At 46.4% G+C, this 25,841-nt stretch overlaps 2 long non-coding RNA genes across 3 annotated transcripts; one reads left to right on the forward strand and one right to left on the reverse strand.

Annotated features, from left to right (window-relative positions):
* Positions 1-14,101: 14,101 nt before the first annotated feature.
* LOC125554805 lies at positions 14,102-21,082 on the reverse strand. Of its 2 annotated transcripts, none has more exons than XR_007304449.1 (5): positions 20,828-21,082; positions 16,860-16,949; positions 15,709-15,780; positions 14,669-14,752; positions 14,102-14,566 (listed from the first exon to the last, which is right to left on the reverse strand). It is a non-coding gene; the product is annotated as an uncharacterized LOC125554805 (long non-coding RNA). The 2 variants fall into 2 exon arrangements; XR_007304448.1 differs by lacking the exon at positions 20,828-21,082 and adding an exon at positions 19,853-20,521.
* On the forward strand, positions 20,585-21,182 carry LOC125554814. Its single transcript, XR_007304450.1, has 2 exons — positions 20,585-20,740; positions 20,834-21,182. It is a non-coding gene; the product is annotated as an uncharacterized LOC125554814 (long non-coding RNA).
* The last annotated feature ends 4,659 nt before the right edge of the window (positions 21,183-25,841 follow it).

A 25,841-nucleotide genomic window follows, 5' to 3' on the forward strand; every position in this document is an offset into this window, starting at 1 on the left:
GATTGAGAAACGGCCGTGTTTTGCTTGCCTGCTGCCCAGAGCAGCGCTCGGATCTGCATCAAACCTCTTCCAGCTTCTGACTGGGATGGCTGAATTGACTCTGCTATACGGGTTGTAGCTGTAAGATTCTGAATCGAAATGTGGTACACATGAGGTTCAGGAGGAAACAATTGTCGCTATCGTCGACTAGATTCGGGGATTTGTCGTTGAGCGCGCTCGTCGAGTGAATGTTGAAGGTTCTCCAGTTGCGCGCACTCAGCCAAAGTGGCTAGGCGTGCAGTGATACGTCCATTTTGCATCATGCTTTTATATTGATATTTATCGCATTATGGACTGTTATTTCACTTTATGTCACAATACTTATGGCTATTATATCTTATTTTACAAGGTTTACATAAGGAGGGAGAATGCCGGCAGCTGGAATTCTGGGCTGGAAAAGGAGTAAATATTAGAGACCTATTCTGCGCAACTCCAAAAGTCCTGAAACTCCACGGAACATCTTAAAACAAATAAAGAAAAATCCTCGCCAAAGATGAAGGCCAGGGGGGCCACACCCTGCTCACGAGGGTGGGGGGCGCCCCCCCCTAGGGCGTGCCCCCTACCTCGTGGGCCCCCTGGTGGCTCTCCGACGTCCATCTTCTCCTATATGAAGTCTTTCGATGGGAAAAAAACTAAGAAGGAACCTTTCGGGACGAGACTCCGCCGCCACGAGGCGGAACCTTGGCGGAACCAATCTAGAGCTCTGGCAGAGCTGTTCTGCCGGGGATACTTCCCTCCGGGAGGGGGAAATCATCACCATCGTCATCACCAACGCTCCTCTCATCGGGAGAGGGCAATCTCCATCAACATCTTCACCAGCACCATCTCATCTCCAAATCCTAGTTCATCTCTTGTATCCAATTCTTGTCTCAAAGTCCGGGATTGGTGCTAGTAGGTTGCTAGTAGTGTTGATTACTCCTTGTAGTTGATGCTAGTTGGTTTATTTGGTGAAAGATCATATGTTCAGATCCTATATGCATATTATTACCCCTCTAATTATGAACATGAATATGCTTTGTGAGTAATTACGTTCGTTCCTGAGGACAAGGGAGAAGTCTTGCTATGAGTAGTCATGTGAATTTGGTATTCGTTTGATATTTTGATAAGATGTATGTTGTCTAGCCTCTAGTGGTGTTATGTGAACGTCGACTACATAACACTTCACCATTATTTGGGCCTAGAGGAAGGCATTGGGAAGTAATAAGTAGATGATGGGTTGCTAGAGTGACAGAAGCTTAAACCCTAGTTTATGCGTTGCTTCGTAAGGGGCTGATTTGGATCCATATGTTTCATGCTATGGTTAGGTTTACCTTAATACTTTTGTTGTAGTTGCGGATGCTTGCAATAGAGGTTAATCATAAGTGGGATGCTTGTTCAAGTAAGTCCCAAGCACCGGTCCACCCACATATCAAATTATCAAAGTATCGAACGCGAATCATATGAACGTGATGAAAACTAGCTTGACGATATTCCCATGTGTCCTCGGGAGCGCTTTTCCTATTATAAGAGTTTGTTCTGGCTTGTCCTTTGCTACAAAAGTATTGGGCCATCTTGCTGCACTTCATTTACCTTTATTACTTGTTGCTCGTTACAATTTATCCTATCACAAAACTATCTGTTACCACTTATTTCAGTACTTGCAGAGAATACCTTGCTGAAAACCGCTTATCATTTCCTTCTGCTCCTCTTTGGGTTCGACACTCTTACTTATCAAAAGGACTACGATAGATCCCCTATACTTGTGTGTCATCAAGACTCTTTTCTGGCGCCGTTGCCGGGGAGTGTAGCGCCTTTGGTAGGTAGAATTTGGTAAGGAAAAATTTATATAGTGTGCTGAAATTTATTGTCACTTGTTACTATGGAAAGTAATTCTCTGAGGGGCTTGTTCGGGGTATCTTCACCCCGTCCAGTAGAGAAAAGAGTTGCTCCTCAACCTACTGAACCTATTGAAAATGAAACTCCTTTTGAATTTCCTTCGGGTATGATGGAAAAACTGCTAGCTAACCCTTTTACAGGAGATGGAACAAAGCATCCTGATGAGCATTTAATACATGTGGATGAAGTTTGTGGATTATTTAAGCTTGCAGGTATACCCGATGATGTTGCTAAGAAGAAGGTATTCCCTTTATCTTTGAAGGGAGACGCATTGATATGGTATAGGCTATGTGATGATATGAGATCATGGGACTATAAAAGATTGAAGTTGGAATTTCATCAAAAGTATTACCCTATGCATCTTGTTCATCGTGATCGCAATTATATATACAATTTCTGGCCTCGTGAAGGAGAAAGCATCACTCAAGATTGGGGGAGGCTTAAATCAATGTTATATTCATGCCCCAATCATGAGCTCTCAAGAGAAATGATTATTCAAAATTTATATGCTCGGCTTTCTAAAAACAATCGCACCATGCTCGATACTTCTTGTGCTGGCTCTTTTATGATGAAGACTATTGAATTCAGATGGAATTTATTGGATAGAATTAAACGCAACTCTGAAGATTAGGACCTCGACGAAGGTAAGGAGTCAGGTATGACACCTAAGTTTGATTGTGTTAAATCTTTTATGGACACCGATATTTTCCGTAAGTTTAGCACTAAATATGGACTTGACTCTGAGATAGTAGCTTCTTTCTGTGAATCTTTTGCTACTTATGTTGATCTCCCTAAGGAGAAGTGGTTTAAATATCATCCTTCCATAGAAGTAAAAGTAGCTGCATCTATTAAAGTTGAAGAAAAGACTGTCACTTATAATGATCCTATTGTTCCTACTTCTTATGTTGAGAAACCACCTTTCCCTGTTAGAATAAAGGATCATGCTAAAGCTTCAACTGTTGTTCGTAAAAGCAATATTAGAACTTATACACCTCCTGAGAAAGTTAAAGTAGAACCTAATATTGCTATTGTTAAAGATCTCTTGTCTGATAATATTGATGGGCATGTTATTCAGTTCGAAGGTGAAACTGCTAGAATTGCTAAACCTTGTGATAAAGATAAACATAGACCTGTGGTAGGCGTGCCTATTATTTCTGTTAAAATAGGAGATCATTGTTATCATGTCTTATGTGATATGGGTGCTAGTGCTAGTGTAATACCTATTGACTTATAGGAAGAAATTAAGAATGAAATTGCACCTGCTGAGTTAGAAGGTATTGATGTCACAATTAAACTTGCCAATAGAGATACTATTTCACCAATTGGAATTGTTAGAGATGTTGAAGTCTTGTGTGGGAAAACTAAATATCTTGCTGATTTTCTTGTTCTTGGCTCCCCACAAGATAGCTTTTGTCCCATTATATTTGGTAGACCCTTCTTAAATACTGTCAATGCTACCATAGACTGCACAAAGAATGTTGTTACTATTGGCTTGGATGATATGGTTCATGAGTTTAATTTTTCTAAATTTAGTAAACAACATCATGAGGAAGAATTACCTAGTAAGGATGAAATTATTGGTCTTGCTTCTATTTCCGTACCTCCTAGTGATCCTTTAGAACATTATCTGCTAGACCATGAAAATGATATGTTCATGAATGAAAGAAGGGAAATAGATGAAGTATTCTTTAAACAGGAACCTATTCTGCAACACAATTTGCCTGTTGAAATTTTAGGGGATCCACCTCCACCCAAGGGTGATCCCGTGTTTGAGCTTAAACTGTTGCCTGATAATCTTAAATATGCTTATCTTGATGAAAAGAAGATATATCCTGTTATTATTAGTGCTAACCTTTCAGAGCATGAAGAAGAAAGATTATTGAAAACTCTGAAGAAGCATCGTGCTGCTATTGGATATACTCTTGATGATCTTAAGGGCATTAGTTCCACTCTATGTCAACATAAAATAAATTTAGAAGCAGATGCCAAACCAGTTCGTGATCCTCAACGATGTCTGAATCCTAAAATGAAAGAAGTGGTAAGAAAAGAAATACTAAAGCTTCTGGAGGCAGGTATAATCTATCCCGTTGCTGATAGTGAGTGGGTAAGTCATGTCCATTGTGTCCCTAAGAAGGGAGGTATTACTGTTGTTCCTAATGATAAAGATGAATTGATTCCACAAAGAATTATCACAGGTTATAGGATGGTAATTGATTTCCGCAAATTAAATAAAGCTACTAAGAAAGATCATTACCCCTTACCTTTTATTGATCAAATGCTAGAAAGATTATGCAAACATACACACTATTGCTTTCTAGATGGTTATTCTGGTTTCTCTCAAATACCTGTGTCAGCTAGAGATCAATCAAAGACTACTTTTACATGCCCTTTTGGTAATTTTGCTTATAGATGTATGCCTTTTGGTTTATCTAATGCACCTGCTACCTTTCAAAGATGCATGATGGCTATATTCTCTGACTTTTGTGAAAAGATTTGTGAGGTTTTCATGGATGACTTTTCTGTCTATGGTTCCTCTTTTGATGATTGCCTGAGCAATCTTGATCGAGTTTTGCAGAGATGTGAAGAAACTAATCTTGTTTTGAATTGGGAAAAGTGCCACTTTATGGTTAATGAAGATATTGTCTTGGGGCACAAAGTTTTTGAAAGAGGTATTCAAGTTGATAAAGCCAAGGTTGATGCTATTGAAAAGATGCCATGTCCCAAGGACATCAAAGGTATAAGAAGTTTCCTTGGTCACGCTGGATTTTATAGGAGGTTCATTAAGGACTTCTCAAAAATTTCTCGGCCTCTGACTAATTTATTCCAAAAAGATATACCATTTTTCTTTGATGATTATTGTGTAGAAGCATTTGAAATACTTAAGAAAGCATTAGTCTCTGCACCTGTTGTTCAGCCACCTGATTGGAATTTACCCTTTGAAATTATGTGTGATGCTAGTGATTATGTTGTAGGTGATGTTCTAGGGCAAAGAGTTGATCAGAAATTAAATGTTATTCATTATGCTAGTAAGACTCTAGACAATGCTCAAAGAAATTATGCTACTACTGAAAAAGAGCTTTTAGCAGTTGTATTTGCTTGTGATAAGTTCAGATCTTATATTGTTGATTCTAAAGAGCTTTTAGCAGTTGTATTTGCTTGTGATAAGGCATATTGGGCTATTAAAGAGCGCAATTATGATTTTAAACTTGCCGGTGAGAAGAGGTTATTTGATATTAGCTCACTTGATGAATGGAGAACCCAAGCTGTCGGAGTAATGGGCCCCGGATAGGTTAACCCGAGCCCCAGAACCTTTCAAGACATCGGGGCAGGCTGCGCCCCTCAAGACCCCAGGACGAAGAGCCGCCTTCTCAAGGCAACCGACTGCCCAATCATGGCCGAGTCCCGGGGACGACTTCAGATAAGCCGACTCTTGACTGGCGACTTCCAAAGAAACCGGTCTTGGGGAGTCGGCCCACGATTCCAGCCAAACCCCATGTCCTCATCAAGAGGGACAGGACAGGGGAGTGGCTACAGTGAAGACTGCTCCCACCCCTTTCCAAAGGCAAGCATGGTCACAGTACGCCGTACTGAGGAGATCTCCGTGCGGCGTGGCACTGTTGTCGTGCCAGCCCTGACGTCAGCACCGAAGGACCGAATCCTGCGCCCACGACGGCTTGTCTGTACGACCCTGGGGTGGCGGGTCCCACCAGCCAGTGGGACCCCAGGAGACGGCAAGTGCACCACAAGTCGGACCCGTCAGGAGTCGGCCCCCGAGAGTCGGCCGGCTCCTCCCCCGGGGCCCACGCGCCATTAACCAAATGTGACGGAGAGTGGCAATAGTGATCGCCCGCCAGGCGGCGGGGCTGTTGCCATGACTCTATGATGAAGCACGCGTCATTAGAAGCGCGGCTACAGTAATCAGCAGCCGGCAAGACCCGCCCACGGCGGACGCGGCCTGTCGGCTCCGTACCTAGCCAGTCGGCGAGGCCAACCAGTCGGCAGGCCCCAGCAGTCAGCGGAGAAGACGGAGGCCGGAGGCGCTGATGGCTGGGCCCGCGCCTAGCTGGATTACCGTTGTACCCCTGGGGGTAGGCCTATATAAACCCCCTAGGGCACCCATGCAAAGGGTTGGAATCCATTAGCTCTAGACCAGATCATATAGGGAGGAGAGAGCTAGCCTTGCCCTCTCCTGCCTCCAGGAAACAGCTCAAGGAGCAATCGTGTAAACACTTTGCCATAGTGATCATGCAGAGACCCCGCAGAGCAGCAGTAGGGGTGTTATCTCCCTGGAGAGCCCTGAAGCTGGGTAAGATTCATCGGCGTGCATGTCTATGCCTCATCCCGTTTCCAGGCACCGGCGACGTTCTACTCGCCCCCACCATGATAAGCCATCCTTTGGCATATGTCGCACCCAACCCCCGACATTTGGCACCCACCGTGGGGCCTGGTGCACCGTTGTCCGGAGACCTGTTCTGGACGGGAACCCTTTTCCTCCCTGGTGAGCGCAGCCAGCCAGGCACGCCGGACGGAGTTTGTGCCGACGCGCTGCACGGCGTCGAGATTGCCTGCGCCGCTAGCCGCCTCGCTGAACTTGTCGGCGAGGTTCGCATCTCCAACGAACCTGCATCCGACGCAGGCACGGGCGGCTCCGAGAGCCTCCTCGCGGGCCTCCTCGATCAACTCCACGTCACCAATGAGCCTGCCGTAGACTTGGAGTCTGTAGGTTCCACCGACCCAATGCTGGTCGACTCCGACACTGCGTCGCTCGACACGTTCCCTACTAATGTGGTGGTCTACGACGAGCCTCTCCCTCGTGCGGAGAGCGACGGAAGCACCGTCACCGAGGTGCTCGTCATCAGTCATGACGAGCTCCCCGGCGGAGGAGCGCATGATCCGCTTGGCGCGGCGCAACAAGACCTGACTGCGCCCATTCCGGAAGACGCTGACGCAGAGACGTTGGAGGCGCGCCGCCTTCAACTCGTCGAAGGTGCGAAGAAGCTGGCTAGCATGAGACGTTTGTCAGAAGCCTACCAGCGAGAGATGGATCGCGCTATTGGTGGCTCACCAGCCCCGGCTGGGCCCAGCCGCCTTGGCACGGTCCAGCAGCGCGGCGCAGCCATCACCGACCTGTTCGGAGCAAGACGCCCTGTGTACACTACACCTGCGGAGAACATTCGAGCCTCCCAGGCGGCGGCAGACGAGCTGGACAATTTCGAGGGCGAAGAGCACCGCTTGATGATGGAGCGAGTCCAGCGGCTCCTCGACACGGCTGCCGCGCAGAACGAGGCCGGCTGCCGCACAGAGGCACCGCAGCGGCAAAACGACGACCTTCGCCGAGACCAAGGCGCGACGTCTCGGACGCCGACTAGCGGCGCCCGAGGAAGAAAGGACAAGGATCCGGCTGTCAGCCACAGTCGGACTCACATTACCATAGAGCGCGACCGAGACGGCCGCCCGAGAGTAGTGGAACGACGGGATGACTGTCCGGCTCCTCCTCCTCGCAAGGAAAGGCGAGTCTCCCCGCCGCCTGTTGATCATCCGACTCTTGGCGACCGCCTTGGCCGCCGAGAGGGAGTCGGGGAGAACGACGCCTGCCACCGGATCGACCAGCTTCACCGATCCCTGGCATTGGAAGAAGAAGACGAGTTGGGTACGCCTTGTTTCGGGCCCCGCATTCGAGACGAGCCCTTTCGCAAAGGGTTCACGCTCCCAAGAGACACGCCCAAGTACACCGGCTCCGTGAAGCCGGAAGACTGGCTAGTCGACTACTCCACGACTGTCAGCATAGCGAACGGCAACAAGCGTGTCGCCGTAAAATACGTTCCGCTCATGCTCCAGGGCACGGCCCGGACATGGCTGAATAGCCTGGAGCCCCACAGCATCAACAACTGGGTCGACTTCTCCAAAGCATTCGTCCGCAACTTCACCAGCACGTACAAGCATCCTCCCAAGCCTCGTCAGCTCTCCTTGTGCATGCAAGGTCCCGACGAGTCGACTCGTGACTACCTCACGCGTTGGGCCGAGCTTCAGAACTCCTGCGAGGGCGTGCACGAGGTGCAGGCCATCGAGTACTTCACCGCCGGGTGCAGAGAAGGCACCCTCCTCAAGCACAAGCTCCTCTGCGACGAGCCAGAAACCCTCGACGAGCTGCTGATCATAGTAGACAAGTACGCCTCGGCCGACTCCTTGATGAAGGCAGAAATTCAAGTCAGCGCCACTGGCGAAGTGGCTCCTCAAGCTCCAAGAACTCCGGCGGGAGACGCCAGTCGGCGACAACAGCAGAACGACCACAAGCGCAAGGCCCCGCAACCGGCTTCCAGCAGCCGGCAGGTCGCGAAAGTTGAAGCCCAGCAGCCGGATGGGCAGCCTCTGCCCAAGCAACAGAAAGGCGGCAAGCCCAACTGGTTGCCGACCTTCTCCTACGAACAGACTCTGGATGGACCTTGCAAGTTCCATAGCGGCACGAAGCCGTCGAATCACACCACCCGGAAGTGCCACTGGCTCACCAGGATCGCCAAAGGAGATGGCCTCCTACCTCCCCCGCCTGCTGGGCAGCCGCCTCCGCCCCGGCAGCCGGTTGTCAGGCCAGTCGGCGCAGTACAAGACGAATACCCCGAAGAACACGGAGCCTACGTGGTGTTTACCAGTATGGCTGATGATCGACGCAGCAGGCGGCTGCAGCGACAAGAGGTGAATGCAGTAGCGTCAGAGACGCCAGAGTTCATGCACTGGTCCGAGAAGCCTATCAGTTGGAGCAGGGCTGATCACCCAGAGGTGATGCCGAGTCCGGGCTCCTATGCCTTGGTCTTGGATGCCACCTTTGCCACGGATAGACGGGCTGCGCGTTTCTCGCGAGTTCTGATAGACGGAGGCAGCAGCATCAACATCCTGTATAAGGACACCATGGAGAAGTTAGGAATCAAGCAAAGACAGCTTCAGAACAGCCGGACTGTGTTCCACGGCATTGTTCCTGGGCTTTCCTGCTCACCAATCGGCAAGATCCTGATGGACGTCCTCTTTGGAGACAAAGATCACTTCTGCCGAGAGTCAGTTTGGTTTGAGGTGGTGGACCTTGAGAGCCCCTACCATGCACTACTTGGCCGACCCGCCTTTGCCAAGTTCATGGCGGTCCCCCACTACGCCTACCTCAAAATGAAGATGCCCAACTCCAGGGGAATTCTGACTATAGCAGGCGACTACCGGAAGTTGTCTGCCTGTGCGACCGAGAGCAGTCGGCTAGCCGAGTCCCTGGTGATCGCAGCCGAGAAGCGGCTCCTGGAACGGGTTGTGGCGATGGCCGGCAAGCAGCCAGAGGCGTCGCCCAACCCAAAGGAGTCGGAGGCTGAGGGTTCGTTCAAGCCGGCCAAGGAGACAAAGAAGATACCCTTGGATCCGGAGCACCCAGAGAGGTACGCTGTCGTAAGCGCAAACCTCGACAGCAAATAGGAAGGCGAGCTCGTCGATTTCCTCCGTGAGAATCGGGACATCTTCACATGGTCCCCCAAAGACATGCCAGGTGTACCGATGGAATTCGCCAAGCACAAGTTACATGTCCGATCTGATGCAAAGCCGGTCAGGCAGCCCCTGCGCCGCCTATCAGAATAGAAGAGAAGAGTTGTCGGAGAAGAGATAGCCCGGATCCTAGAAGCTGGCTTCATTATGGAAGTATTCTTTCCAGAGTGGCTGGCCAACCCGGTCCTGGTACTGAAGAAAAACAAGTAGTGGCGAATGTGTATTGACTACACGAGCCTCAACAAGGCCTGCCCCAAGGACCTATTTGCTCTGCCAAGAATTGATTAGGTGACAGACTCCACCACCGGATGCGAGCTGCTGAGTTTTTTGGATGCATATTCAGGATATCACCAGATCAAGCTGAACCCAGCTGGCAGACTGAAGACCGCCTTCATCACGCCGTTTGGAGCTTTCTGTTACCTCACCATGACGTTCGGCTTGAGGAATTACAGCGCCACCTTCCAACGTTGCATGCAGAAGTGCCTCCTCAAGCAGCTCGGTAGGAACGCCCACGTCTACGTGGATGATGTGGTGGTGAAGACGGAAAAGCGTGGAACACTGCTGGAAGACCTCAAGGAGACCTTTGAGAACCTGCGCCGATTCCAGATCAAGCTCAACCCCGAGAAGTGCGTCTTCGGAGTACCAGCCGGCCAGCTCCTTGGCTTCCTGGTCTCTGAACGCGGCATAGAATGCAACCCCGTGAAGATCAAGGCCATTGAGAGGATGAAGGTACCCAGCCGACTGCTAGACGTGCAAAAGTTCACCGGTTGCCTGGCATCTATCAGCCGATTCATCAGTCGGCTGGGCGAGAAAGCTCTCCCCTTATACCAACTCATGAAGAAGACCACTTTTTTGAGTGGAACCACAAGGCGGACGAAGCCTTTCTCCAACTGAAAAAGATGCTGACTACTCCACCTGTTCTGGCGGCTCCGACCCCTAAGGAACCTATGCTCCTGTACATCGCCGCCACTAGCCGGGTAGTCAGCATGGTCATTGTAGTGGAACGCAAGGAGGAAGGCAAGGCACTACCTGTCCAGAGACCGGTATATTACCTGAGCGAAGTACTGTCGACCTCCAAGCAGAACTATCCCCACTACCAGAAGATGTGCTATGGCATACACTTTACCGCCAAGAAATTGAAGCCTTACTTTCAAGAGCATCCAATCACTATGGTCTGCACGGCTCCACTTGTCAAGATCATCGGAAGCCGAGATGCCTCTGGCCGAGTGGCCAAGTGGTCCATAGAGCTGGCTCCCTACACCATCCACTACCAGCCCCGCACCGCCATCAAGTCACAAGCACTGGCCGACTTCCTCGTCGACTAGGCCGAGACCCAGTACCTACCTCCAGCGCCCAACTCCACCCATTGGCGGATGCATTTCGACGGCTCCAAGATGCGCACCGGCTTGGGAGCCGGCGTCGTCCTCACTTCCCCTAAAGGCGACAAGCTCAAATACGCTCTGCAAATCCATTTTGCCGCCTCCAACAACATCGCCGAGTACGAGGCGCTCATTCACGGGCTCCGGCTTGCCAAAGAACTTGGCATTCGCCGGATCCTGTGTTATGCCGACTCGGACTTAGTGGTCCAACAGTCATCTGGCGACTGGGACGCCAAAGATGCCAACATGGCGAGCTACCGTTTCCTCGTGCAGCAACCCAGTGGGTATTTCGAGGGGTGTGAGTTCCTCCATGTGCCAAGAAACGACAACGACCAAGCAGACGCCTTGGCACGAATCGGCTCTACCCGCCAAGCAATACCATCCGGCGTCGCCCTTCAACGCCTCCTCAAGCCGCCTGTCAAGCCTTCACCAGAATCAGACTCCATCTTTGTGCCGGCTCCCCCCGAAGAAGTCGGATCCAACTCCAGAGCCCCAATAGACGGTACAAAGATTTTGGCAGATGGCTCCAAAGGCGCCACAGTCAAAGCCGGCCCAGGGACTACAGTACCCGGCCCGGGGACTGTGGCAGCGGGCTCAAAGACTCCAGGCCTATATAAACCCCCCAGGGCACCCATGCAAAGGGTTGGAATCCATTAGCTCTAGACCAGATCATATAGGGAGGAGAGAGCTAGCCTTGCCCTCTCCTGCCTCCAGTAAATAGCTCAAGGAGCAATCGTGTAAACACTTTGCCATAGTGATCATGCGGAGACCCCGCAGAGCAGCAGTAGGTGTGTTATCTCCCCGGAGAGCCCTGAAGCTGGGTAAGATTCGCCGGCGTGCATGTCTACGCCTCATCCCGTTTCCAGGCACCGCCGACGTTCTACTCGCCCCCACCATGATAAGCCATCCTTTAGCATATGTCGCACCCAACCCCCGACATTTGGCGCCCACCGTGGGGCCTGGTGCACCGTCGTCCGGAGACCTGTTCTGGACGGGAACCCTTTTCCTCTCTGGCGAGCGCAGCCAGCCAGGCATGCCGTACGGAGTTTGCACCGACGCGCTGCACGGCGTCGAGATCGCCTGCGCCGCTAGCCGCCTCGTCGAACTTGTCGGCGAGGTTCACATCTCCAACGAACCCGCATCTGACGCAGGCACGGGCGGCTCCGAGAGCCTCCTCGCGGGCCTCCTCAATCAACTCCACGTCACCAGTGAGCCTGCCGTAGACTTGGAGTCTGTAGGTTCCACCAACCCGATGTTGGTCGACTCTGACACCGCGTCGCTCGACGCGTTCCCCACTAATGTGGTGGTCTACGACGAGCCTCTCCCTCGTGCATATTGATCTTATTGAGAGTAATGATTTCACATAGAAATAGTATGATGATTCAAAGTTGTTGGGAGTTGGCAAACATAGCTTTGGTCATTGTTGCAATTAATAGGATGTGATAAGGAAAGAGAGGTTTTCACATATAGATATATTATCATTGACATCTTTTATGATTGGGAGCACTCATTAAAATATGACATGCTAAAGAGTTGATGTTGGACAAGGAAGACAACGTAATGAGTTATGTCTTTTTTATATCTGAGATAAAGTATGTTGTCATGGATCCTCTAACTTGTTGAGCTTGCCTTCCCCCTCATGCTAGCCAAATTCTCAGCACCAAGTAGAAATACTACTTGTGCTTCCAAATACCCTTAAGCCAGTTTTGCCATGAGAGTCCACCATATCTACCTATGGATTGAGTAAGATCCTTTAAGTAAGTTGTCATCGGTGCAAAGCAATAAAAATTGCTCTAAATATGTATGATTGATTGGTGTGGGAGAAATAAGCTTTATACGATCTTGTGATGTGGAAGTAATAAAGCGACGGACTGCATAATAAAGGTTCATATCACAACGGGCAATATAAAGTGACATTCTTTCGCATTGAGATTTTATGCATCCAACCATAAAAGCGCATGGCAACCTCTGCTTCCCTCTGCGAAGGGCCTATCCTTTATTATTATTATCTTCTACCTTATGCAAGAGTGATGGTGATCTTTACCTTTTCTTTTTCATTTTATCCTTTGGTAAGCTCAGCATGTTGGAAAGAACCAGATATATATATATATATATATATCTAATTGGATGTAGGGGAGCATGAACCATTATTGTTGACATTACCCTTGAGGTAAAAGGTTGTGGGGCAATACTATAAGCCCCTATCTTTCTCTGTGTCCGATTAAAACTCCGTAACCACAAGTATCGCGTGAGTGTTAGCAATTATGGAGGACTAAATGATAGTTGAGTATGTGGACTTGCTTTTTAGCTCTGACATAGACTCTTTCCGATGTTATGATAAACTAGCGGGTGCACCCGCGCAATTGCGCGGCTAGAATAGTTTTTTTATATTTTATACTTAGGATAGTTGATACGTCTTTTGTTATTTAAGATTATTAAATGGATTTGAACATGCATTGTAGGCAATTAGATATTACTCCCTCTATAAAGAAATATAAGAATGTTTAGATCACTACTTGATTGAAACGCTCTTATATTTCTTTACGAAGGATTGATCTTAACACTTTTATATTTCTTTACAGAGGGAGTATTATTTATTCACCTTTGTATCCATTTTTAAAGCCTCATAAAGTTATATGCATTTTCTAATTTTTACATCTACTCTTATTTCCATTTGACCAGACATTTTGTTCTTCCTTTTTTCTCACTTAGGTTCGTGAAATACTGAAAGTATTTTAATACTTTCTAAACTGAGTTCCTGCAAGTGTGTTTAATGTTGTATATTGTTTTCCTTTGATGGAAATTGTTTGTTGATTCTTAGTAATCATTTTGATGATCCAGATGGCAAAATTTAAATTTTTGGATCCTATGATCCTTTGCTGAATGTTGTATATGTTTAGGCTATTTTAGAGTATTTTCTTTCATGTTTTATCTATGATTTTTTAGGATTCATGTTTTATTTACGTTTTTTTAGCATCAGTACAGACACAAGCGCTCATATACACGCGCATACACTCATCCCTATGAACGCACACACGCACACCCTACCCCTATGAGCAACTCCGAGAGATTGAGCCGGCATATCATCTTGAGATTTACGAAGTCACCGTAGGCGCCTCGTCGTCGACGGGAACGTCTCCTCCCACTGAAAGCGCATCGCCGGAAATCCTGAAATAAATCCAGGAATAATGCAAGCACTAGAATTTGAACCCTGGTGGGTTGGGGATACTACTGTCCACCAAACCATCTCAACCACAAGTTGGTTCGCATGTTTTATTTACGTGTGCCAGGATCGGTGCATTCCACAGAGAAGTAATAAAAAGAATTTGTACCCAATTTTGCATAGCCCATGCATGAAGCCTACAAAGGCCCAACATATATTTTAGGCTCATTGGCACAAAAAATCTGATTCTAAAAAAAACAATTTCTTTTCTTTGTCTAAAAGAACAATTTCTTTTCTAAGTAAAACATCCCGTAGCCCCAGGTCCCAGAATCAAAAGAAAAAGGACGCGACTAGCGGGCAAACATCTGCCCGCTAGCGCCTCCTAGCAGCCTCCCATATTAGGTAGGTTTCGGTTCCCTTGTCCAGATTTGGAAAGTGAGAGGATCCACCGTCTCTCGCGTCCCTCGTCCACCCAACGAGAGGGAGCGCTCTAGACGTGCCGTTCCCACGCCCTTTTGCTTCTTCTCCCCACGCCCCCTCTCCTCCCTTGCCCCTCATCCGAAGGTCCCTGTAATGGCTGCCACATATTGCTTGAGAACTGAAAAAGAGATCTATAAGAATCTAAACACAAAAGGGAGAGATAGAAAAGTGAACCATGGTGTATAAGAGGAAAGAGATAGAAGGTTTGACTTTTCCTCACCTTGTTCATCCTGATTGCAAACTCCTTTTCCAATGTTTTTCCCTTGTTTCTTCCATCTGCATGAGCAACTAGTATTGATTTGTACTGCACCCGTTGCAAGAAACAGTAAAAAGGAATTAGTGAGCAACTATAGCGGTTTTTTAAGCAAATCAAAGTATTGACAAAAAGCAAGTGCCAGTACATGAAAAGTGTTTCGTTTTCCTTTATCCACCTGCTGGCTGTTGTCCATTCAGAGAAACCCCTTGATGCTTTTCTTAGGTTGCTTTTTGTACTATAAATGTGTTGAAAAAACAAAAAAGAGCAGCCAAGTTCTAGGGTTTGTTTAAGCAAAACCAGTGTTGGCAGTAAGCAATTCTTGTGTGTTTCGCGCGTGCTAGAACTTGATGTGTAGGGGGGCAAAGTGTGAGCAACTATATCAGATTTTTAAGCAAATCAGTCATTGACAATAAGCAAGTAAAGTCAGGACATGAAAACTGTTTCAGTTTTCTTTGTCCAACTATTGGATGTTTTACCAGAGAAACCCCTTGATGTTTTTTTTCTTACATTGCCTTTTGTACTAGAAGAGTGTTGAAAAAACAAAAAAGAGCAACAACTTCTAAGGTTTGTTTAAGCAAAAATGAGTGTTGCTAGTAAGTAACTTATATGTGCTTTGCATGCTAGAACTTGATGTGGAGGGGGGAGTGTGAGCAACCACTGGGCGCTTTTTAAGCAAAAATGAAATGGGTGGGAGAAAGCAAAAACAAAAGCCCGTCGTTTTTAGTTTGCTTTTGTACAAAAATGGTTCTTCCTGAAAAAAAGGCAACAACTTTTATGGATTTGTTTAAGCAAACCTAGTGATACCATTAAGCAATTTGTGATATATTGTGTCATTAACAGACCTACTAGGCTCTTCATATTCATTTTTAACAGAATCACTCGAAAAAATGTAGGCAAGTTCTGAGTTTTTTTAGGCAATTTCAAATGCAAAATCAGGTAATCAAGAACAGTTGATCCCCCTAGATAGTACGGAACTAAGCCCCGGAACAGGATGTGAAAATTACCGGAGAGTACTTGGTGATGGTTTCCTTTTCTTGGGCATTTCTTTGATAGCTTGAGATTTTTGTAGGTGACTCCTGAGAAAAATATAAAATGAAATGAAAACACAAAGGGTGTGTGGGGTTCCGTAGCAAAAAAATAGCTACGGGGCTCCTCGCTCCCCAACAACCAAAATAACGAAGCGAAAAAAGTGCTCGTAGACAAATAGCTAATAATAGTGTTGGGTGCATCTCAAACACACGCACGATGAACCAAGCCCCACATATAAGAGAAAACAAGGAGATGGAAAATTTTGCATCATTTTTTAGGCACCTACAAAATAAGACAAACTGGCTAGGCAAGTTTTTGGATGCTTGACAACCAAAAGGCAGGACTTTCTTGACAACTATGTGGGACTTGCTACGGGTTTATCTATGACTTGCCTATTGTTTGGACAAAAAGATTTATGAATTCTCTGTTTACACACGCGTAAAATTTCTAACACCCAAAAACCTTCCTACCCCAATAGTTTTTAAGTTGCTTGATCTCTCTGTGTGTGTGTGTGTCAATTGCTTGGTCTAGCTGTGTGAAGTTGCCTAGCCCTCGATATGTGTGTGTTTTCTGAACTATCAAGAGACTACATTTTGAGGACAAAGTTCTGCATCATTTTGAGGCAAATAGTACGTACACAAAAATGGTTAGGCAAGTTTAAACACATGATCAAAGTTCATTTCAACCTAGCGACACATTTGTATAAAAAAACCAAGCATGGACTGCCTATCATTTTCTGAAGAAAAAAACTACTTCCAGCAACTCACACAAGCATATGTAGCAACAGTCTACTCTGTGTTGGGCAATTTTCGGCACTTTCCCGAGGCAGTCCAACTCGTGTACTCTGCTTATCAGTTTCCCAAATTACATATACACGAGCAATCGAGCATGCAACTCATGCCCCTCTGCCAGGCAACTTCCGGCTCGAGCCCTCCCAAAAATTGCCCGTTGTCAAAAACCTGATGATGATGCTATTGCCATCAAAACCCATCCCCCCTCCCTCTCATCCCATGCATATCGACCTCCTCCCATGCAAAATCAGTGTTAGCAGTAAGCAACTCTTGTGTGTTTGAGGCAACTCCTCTTTTCTTGCTGAAACAAAAAAGTTGGATAGCTTTATGAGTACCTAGAAGTGGACCTTGAAGCTTCTTGCTTGGGCGTGTGCACAAAACCTCAAAAATGTTGCTTTGACATCCTTTTAAAATTTAGTAAGGCCCTGCAAACAAAACAAACAATTTGTTTAGGCTAGAATATCTACGAAACCATATTTACAAAACTCAGTTGATTTTTTTAGAGTAAACTTAGGTGATTTAGGAAAATATATTTTTATATGTAGACAACTTATTCTATGGAAATAAAAAATTTGTGCAAACAAAATCACTTTTTTGCTAAAAAAATATATATCTCTGGCAACTCACGCCAGCCTTTTTCGCAACTACATAACATGTGTTGGGCAAGTTTTGGGCGAAATAAAACCCAGCATCTCAGGGGCGGATCTTTTGGGCAACTCACGCTAGCATCTCTAGCAACTAATTATCATACATTGGCCAAGTTTCGGACACCCTCGGGTCGAGTCATCGACGATTCCAGCCCCTGCATCTCGGGAGCGGATCTTTTGGGCAACTCATGCCAGCATCTCTAGCAACTAACTATCATGAGTTGGGCAAGTTTTGGACTCTTTCGGCTCGAGTCATCGGCGATTCAAGCCCCCACATCTCGGGAGCGGATATTTGGGGCAACTCACGTCGGCGTCTATAGCAACTAACTATGATGCGTATGGCATGTTTTGGACACTCTCGACTCGAGTCATCGATGATTCCGACCCCCGCATCTCGGGAGCGGATCTTTTGGGCAACTCACGCCGGCATCTTTAGCAACTAACTATCGCGCGTTGGGAAAGTTTCGGCCACCCTCGGGTCGAGTCATCGATGATTCCAGCCCCCGCATCTCGGGAGCGGATCTCTTGGGAAACTCATGCCAGCATCTCTAGCAACTAACTAGCATGCATTGGGCAAGTTTTGGACACTCTCGGGTCGAGTCATCGACGATTCCGACCCCGCATCTCGGGAGCGGATCTTTTGGGCAACTCACGCCGGCATCTCTAGCAACTAACTATCGTGCGTTGGGCAAGTTTTGGACACTCTCGGCTCGAGTCATGGACGATTTCATCCCCCGCATCTCGAGCGCGGATCCTTTGGGCAACTCATGCCAGCATATCTATCAACTAACTATCATGCATTGGGCAAGTTTTGGACACTCTCGGCTCAAGTCATCGACGATTTCGGCCCCCGCATCTCGGGAGCGGATCTTTTGGGCAACTCATGCCGGCATCTCTAGCAACTAGCTCTCATGCGTTGGGCAAGTTTTGGACACTCTCGGCTCGAGTCATGGACGATTCCATCCCCCACATCTTGGGAGTGGATCTTTTGGGCAACTGACTCACATGTGTTAGGCAAGTTTTGGACAATCTCGGCTCGAGTCATCGACGATTCCAGCTCCCGCATCCCAAGTCTCGCACCCGCGCTCAAAAATATCGATTTTCCCATGAAGATGGGCCCCCCCCCCCACACACACACACACACCCCTCTTCAATCTCCCTATTCCGCCTCTATCACACAGAATTATATATGTGAGTAGAAAAACACATGCTTAGGGGTGTCGATTTTGGGATACTTAGGGTGATTTGTAGCCCAGTTCTTCGACCACTCGAGACAACGCTTCCCCGGATCTAGCTCTACCCCACTAGGTGGCCGCAATGTACAAATAGCGCTGCCCCCTTGGCTCTTCCTCTTCCTTCGCTTGCTGGTCACCGGTACTCCTGCATCTCTCTCCTCCCTTCCGCTTGCTGGTTGTCATAAATCATATGCCAAAATAAATATTGTAGGCAACTTTCTGACATTATTAGGCAATTTAGTGTAGAAATCATTGACTAGAAGGAAGCATGGTGTTTGGCTAGAACTCAGTGTCCAAAAAGGGTGTTTGGTTAGAACTCAGTGTCCAGAAAGGTTATAGATTGACTAGAAGAAAACATGTTTTTTTGTCTTGACTTTCTCGGTCTGAAGTACAGTCCACAACTTCTTACTTTTCCTTGCTTAGTGATGTACTAATGGCTAACAAAAGTGCCAACAGGGAACTGGTTCAGCTCCAACTAAGGAAGGAGAGCTAGTGAATTGTTCAAACAGATGGAACTGTCAGTGCACACATCAAAACAATCTCCTGTTGTTAACTACATCTTGTGTGTGGCATCAACGACCACTGGAAGACAGAGAATCTTTCATTCAGATGCAGTGTTGCTTTCCCCTAAGAGAGTTTACTTTAATGTGTACTAAAAATAGCATAACAATAATAATATGGTGCTAATCCTTTGTAAAAATCAATTTGATTCTGGCGGCATTATTCAACACGCACTAATGTGCTTATACTTCTACACATATCTTATAGTATTAGAAGTTTAGAACCGACGGACTTGTAAATGTATAAACCATCCAAGTAGGCCTTTTTTATTATTGAACTAATGTGTTCCTGTACAAGTTTCAGTCTAGCTGATATGGACACCATATTCAATAGTAATGTTTAACTAGGCGGACAGACATTTCATCAGTGGCGGAGCTACGGCTGCGCAAAACCATGCCATGGCCCGCCCTGCCAAATGAGATTACGGTGTAGAGTGTGGTGCTGAACTGGGGCTCTGGGAGCAAAATTTCGGACATATTTCTTAAGCTAGTTGGTTTTGGCCCGCCCAATGAAGCGTGTGTAGCTTCGCCACTGCATATCATGCAACCAACTAACAAAATCATTAGGCAAGCAAATCATTAGGCTGATATGGATACCATGATCAATAGAAATGTTTAACCATCCAAGCAGACAACATTTCAGTATGTTACTTGCTATTTCAGATATATAGCACCTCAATGAGATGGAAAAATTGACTAACATTTGAGGCAACTACATATAAATAGTTAGGCAAGTTTTGTACGACAAAAAAAGGCATGTTCTGTGGGAAAGGATCTGGCAATTACTCATGAACTACTCATACTGCAAAATCTAGCAAGGCACCACATCTCTGTGTAACTCAACACGCACTTTGGTAAATCCAAAAATTGGTTCAGAACGGCTCACCCTGTGGACGAAGAGCGGGAGGGAAATCTACAGTGAGGTAGTGCATCGCATCCATTGCTCAGTGCTTCTCGTCGCCGTCCACATGACCCTTGCAGGCATGGTTGTGGAGGAAGAATTTGAGGCAATGCTTCAAGAGAATCCTCCCTATACTGTGCAGCCAGGGAATTGAACTGTAGGGGATCTCCAAGGGGCGCGTGAGCAGAAGGCGTCGTCGTTGGTTGGAATCTGCAGGGGGCGGCCGGAGCAGCCGCTTCCTCCTTTTGTTGTTGTTGTTGGATGAGAAGGGACCGCGTCAAACAGGAAGCAAAGGTCCCAGCCACGGGATGCATCAATCCGGCGAGGGATCGACGCGGCGGGGTGTAGGACGACGCCGGGGAGGGAGAAGCAGAGCGCGGGGTCGCTTCGCCGCCGGTCTGGGGCAGGGGAATGCGTCCGCTCATGCGGGGTGCTTCGTTGCCGGTCGGGGTATGGGGGCACATCGGTGGAGAAGAAGGTTGAGGAAGGAGGGGCTCCGGCGCAGGATTTGGCTCGGTGAACGCCGGCGAGTGCGAGGGCCAGGGTAATGGAGGCGAGCGCAGCAGATCTCATCGGGCGTGGAGGAAAGTGTGCACAGGGAGAGGGAGAAGGTGAGTTTGAGAGGAGTGGGGAACAGACGCACAGCCGCACGGGCAGAATGACTTCGTTTGTGTCGGCCCGGCCACCTAGTATCTGGAGGCCGCGATTTTGATCGAACGGCGCCGAAGGGTGTGTGCTCGGGACGTCTAAACAGCAAAGCTTTGCTTTTAAGAATTTAGGAAAGAAAAAACAAACTCGCCTCTGCTCCTGTACGATTCCCCACCCGGCTCCTCATCCACTTCCGCCATTTCCTCCGATTTGCCGCCGGCGAAGGTATATGTCGCCGCTACCCATCAGGAAACTAATCCCCATGTTATCACACATCTACATGTCGCTTATTTTTTGTCCGAATTTTGTTACCTTGAGGTGGTGGCGCTGGCGCATGTGGCTGGGTGAGTACGTGGATCTCGGCGAGGTCGTCGAGTCTGGCGACGCGGCCATGGATATGGCCAAGGAGAGCGTGGGCTACACTGCTCAAAAATTTATTGGCCGGAGGCTTTGGATGATGGTGGCACAGAGGTAGTGAGGGATCTCACGGAGTAGGGAACAGTAGCAAGACGTGAGCAGCTTCTGCTGGCGGATGTTAGTTGTTGCCCTCCTGCTATGCGACCTGCTACCAAACGTAGGTGTTACTGCAACCATACAAGTTTTTGTGTAGGGGAATGATCTAGAAATCTGAATAAGTTTTTATCATTCCATTGCTAAACAATACTCATACCACAACTTTCTGTGTGGAGAAGTGCTCGTATACTTGCCCTCTGAATTTTGCAATAGAGAACATAGTAAAGCAAACATATTAAATTATCTCGACCTAGCAAGTGATTCTTGCATCTAATTATTGTTTGACAGTAAAAGCATCAGCCTAATTATTGATTGTCGATGTCACAAACTCACAATTATTATTTTTTAGTTGCCAATTACATTATCTGTCAAACAATAAGAAAACTTTTCCCACCGTGACTCCCATTTTAGCACCCCTAAAGAGTTTAATCTGAAAAGTTAGTGCAATCACATGGAGGAGGTTTTCTGTTAGAAACATTAGTTAGAACTGTAAACATATCTGAGTGTTGTATATCTTTTTCTAGCTTTTATTGTGGCGTGTCCTTGGTAACAAACACGAAATAATAGTCAGGAAAAACCTCCAGAGATCTTATGACCTCCTTTACCTGTGTACTATGTGCAAACCGGGCGATATTTAGTAGACTCCACAACCTTAAAATTGCTAAATGCATAAATAGATCGTTCTGAAGGGGTCCATGTAGATAGTAGCATGAAATATATATTTTTTTGAGAGCAGTAGCATGAAATATTTGACCCTGCGTAATCTATGAAATATCTTCAGTAATTGTTTTTTAAAAGAATAGAAATTTGCAATTACTTATATAAGCAATAAACATGTTCATCCATCAAGATCATATCTAGGTTGATAAGCTCATCAGCTGGAGTATTGCCCGAATCCCATATTCCCATACTTTAAACTGAGTGTTCCAATTTTGTCACCTTGTCGCTATCGCTCATCTTCTTGTACGATATACTGTTTTGGCCTCAGGAATAGAAATATAGCTGTCAATTGATGAAATTACTATGAAGATTTTATCAAGAAAAATTGAGTTTACTAAATAATAATTACCAAATTTGGTGGATCAAATGAGAAGCTGTTGGGCATATCTTCGTCCAACATCGAGTTATTTCGTCCAAAGTCGAGTTGCTTGTCGCGTGTAGCAGTTGGATGTGGCTTCATTAGGCGTCGAGTCGCATGTCTGATTTCTTTGATTGTGTGTTCAAGTTGCACTTTTGGATGACTTCTATCTAGGTGCATGCTTGTGTCGCCGATATAAGGGTTGATTTGGCAAGTAAACTCAGCACGTGAGATGCGCTTGTCCTATTCGTGGTTGTCTCATCCATGCTTTCCTTGCATGTTGGAATCCTATTTGTGTTTGCCTCTAATCTGGTGGTGTTAAAAAGTTTTTGTATTCTTGTGTCAGCAACCGAGTCCAACAGATTTAATAGGGGAAGACGCGGTGCCAATTTTTACGTGTGTACTTGTGACATGTCTACATACTAAGACATGTGTACGTGATAATATTTGCTGCTGAGTATATTTGTATGTAACACCTGCATCTTATAATATAAGCTGTTAGTATCTAAACTTAACGATTGGGATAACTTTGCATATATCTGGGCTCAACCTGTATATCTCAATATTTGAGTTGTTTGTACGTGCCTAATATTTTAGTAACATTAGCCATGGATTTATATAAATCTGTACTGATTCTTGAACCAATCAGACAGTTTTTTTTTGTTTCTTAAACATGCACCTACCTGCAAAAAAAATGCGACAATCCGGTAGCTTTAATTTATATAGACTATCTCGGGCTGTTGTTTCCTATATTTCCTGATGATGTGAGTAATCTATTTTGGTCGGACTCTTTCTTTTCAAGGGTGGTTACGCTATTCCTTCATTGTCACATAGCAATGCTACCTTATGTGGGATCATCTTGGACATGTTTTTCAGTGGGGAAAAGGCATATGAGCCGGATGAAAGACAAACATAAAATTCATGAGGAAAGATAGTCGAATTATTGAGTGCATTGTAGTTTGTTGATAAAATACCTTGGCATGTGAGGTCAGAAGACAAAACTAAAGTAATATATAGACTTCTATACCAATTTTCATATTTCTTGTCTTCGATCCTCTCCCCATCCCTTGTTATGTATCTTTGCACCAATATGTGTTTGAGCAATTCCCCTCCAAGAATTAGATCTAAACATGGCTGGCTTCTATGTATACCAAATATTTTCTTGTTCCGCCCAAATTGATCGGCCACATTCTTAGTTGCCTTGACTTTCTTGGGTAAAGCAATATCTTTCCTACCTACAGATCTATCCACACACGCTCAACTTAATATGACCACTTATCATTGTATAGTGGTATTTGCGCTTAAGGATTTTCTCTCATTCACTTCTTACTCATGTTGATCGTGTCTTTACTATTTTGCAATATCTTGCCTACCAACCTATGCACCCACCCATGCTCATCTTAATTTGATTGGTTATCACTGTATATTTGTATTTCTGCTTAAGTATTTCTCATTCACTTCCTTCATATCTTATTCATTTTGATCGTGTCTTTATTTCTTTCGTATCAATTCTTTTTATATATTTTCAGTATATCAACACTGTTGAATCGGGAGATGGGTACCTTCAGACAGCAGCCTCGCTTCCTGTCTTGTTTCCTGCGTGAGTGTGTGTCTAAGATGTGGCGGCTCACACGGGAGAAGGGAAGAGGGGCTCCTCTTCTAGGTCAGCACCTCTCATGGGCTTGGGCCCAAGAGACAGATCTTGATGGGCTAGGGCCCATACCGGTTCAACACCCCCCCTCAAGATGGGTGGTAGATATCTATCATCCCCATCTTGTCACACGCCAAGTTACAGTCCTTTGTTCCCAGTCCCTTTGTCAAGCAATCTGCAAACTGCTGCCCAGAGCTGACATGAGTAAGGCTGATGATCCCAGCATCTAGTTTCTCTTTAATGAAGAAGCGATCAATTTCCACATGCTTCGTCCTATCATGTTGAACTGGGTTATTAGCAATGGCTATAGCTGACTGGTTGTCACACCACACTCTTAAGGGTCCCTTCCTCAAAAGTTTCAACTCGCATAGTAGGTGCTTCACCCAGAGCATATCACACAACCCTTGAGATAATGCTCTATATTCAGCTTCTGCTGTTGATCTAGACACAATAGTATGTTTCTTGCTTCTCCATGACACCAAATTTCCTCCCACAAACACACAGTAGCCTGAAGTTGATCGTCTATCATCTTGACAGCTAGCCCAATCAGAGTCACTATAGCCATCCACCTCAAGATGTCCACTCTTCGCAAACCACAACCCTTTACCCGGAGTCCCCTTCAAGTATCTCAGGATTCTGTGAACAATATTAAGATGCCCACTCCTTGGTTCATGCATGTATCTGCTCACCACCCCCACGGCATACGTAATGTCAGGCCTGGTATGACACAAGTACAATAACCTTCCAACCAGCTTCTGATAATCTTCCTTATTCACTAGCTCACCTGATTGTGCTGTTATTTGATGATTTTGTTCAATCGGAGTAGGGGCTGCATGACATCCCATCATGCCCATGTCACTCAAAAGATCCAAGGTGTATTTTCTTGGCACAAAGATATTCCCTTCTCTGTCCGAGCCACTTCTATGCCAAGGAAGTACTTTAGATTTCCCAAGTCTTTTACCTCAAACTCCTTGCTCAGACACCCCTTCACTCTCTTTATTTCCTCCTCATCATCTCCGGTGATGATGATATCATCAACATACACTGCAACAATGGTGATCTTCTTATCAATGTGTCTATAAAACACCGTGTGATCACCATTACATTGGCCATACCCCATATTCCAAACAGCTCGTCTGAACCTATCAAACCATGCCCTCGGCGATTGCTTCAGACCATACAAGGATTTCTTCAGCCTGCATACCTTCCCCGTAGTCTGTTCTGTGCCAAAACCAGGCGGTATCTCCATGTATACCTCTTCTTTCAAGTCACCATGTAAGAAGGCATTCTTGACATCTAACTGGTGCAATTTCCACCCAAAGTTTGCAGCACACGAGACCAATACCCGTACTGTGTTCATCTTTGCAACTGGAGCAAATGTCTCATCATAGTCAATTCCATAAGTTTGACTATATCCTCTGGCGACCAATCTAGCCTTATACCGTTCCACCTTGCCCTCAGGATTCTGCTTCACAGTAAAAATCCACTTGCAACTCACTGCTTTCTTTCCTGCCGGCAATGTGGTTAGCACCCATGTCTTGTTTTTTTTCAATGCTTCTAACTCCTCTATCATCGATTCACGTCACTTCGGATCTTGCTTTGCAGCCTTCCAATCCTTAGGGATAGACACAGTTTGCAGAGAGGCAACAAACGCCTTATATGAAGGTGACAAAGCCTTGTAAGACACAAAATTGCCAATATCAAGGTCATCACAAGCATCATCCTTTGGCAGAGCCTTCCTTGCTACCTCACCCTTCCCTGCGGCTTCACGTGTAGGTTTTCGCAACGCAATGGGCAGCTCCACTGTGTCAGATGAGCTTGCCTCACTGCCTTGCTACTCCCCCTGCACTCTTGCCTCCCTGCCTTGCTGCTCCCCCTGCACTCTTGCCTCCCTGCCTTGCTGCTCCCCCTGCACTTGTGGTTGCCGTCGAGAGTACACCAGGGTATTCGTCTGCCATCGATCCCGAACAGGAACCTGGAGAGCACCAATCTTAAGTGTATCGACAGTTGGCTCGACATGAGCCTGCACATCATCATCAGTGATGGTACTAACCGGAATTGTACCCACTATTGGTTGAACTTGA

This window comes from Triticum urartu, chromosome 1 (assembly GCF_003073215.2).
Source record: "Triticum urartu cultivar G1812 chromosome 1, Tu2.1, whole genome shotgun sequence".
NCBI lineage: Eukaryota > Viridiplantae > Streptophyta > Magnoliopsida > Poales > Poaceae > Triticum > Triticum urartu.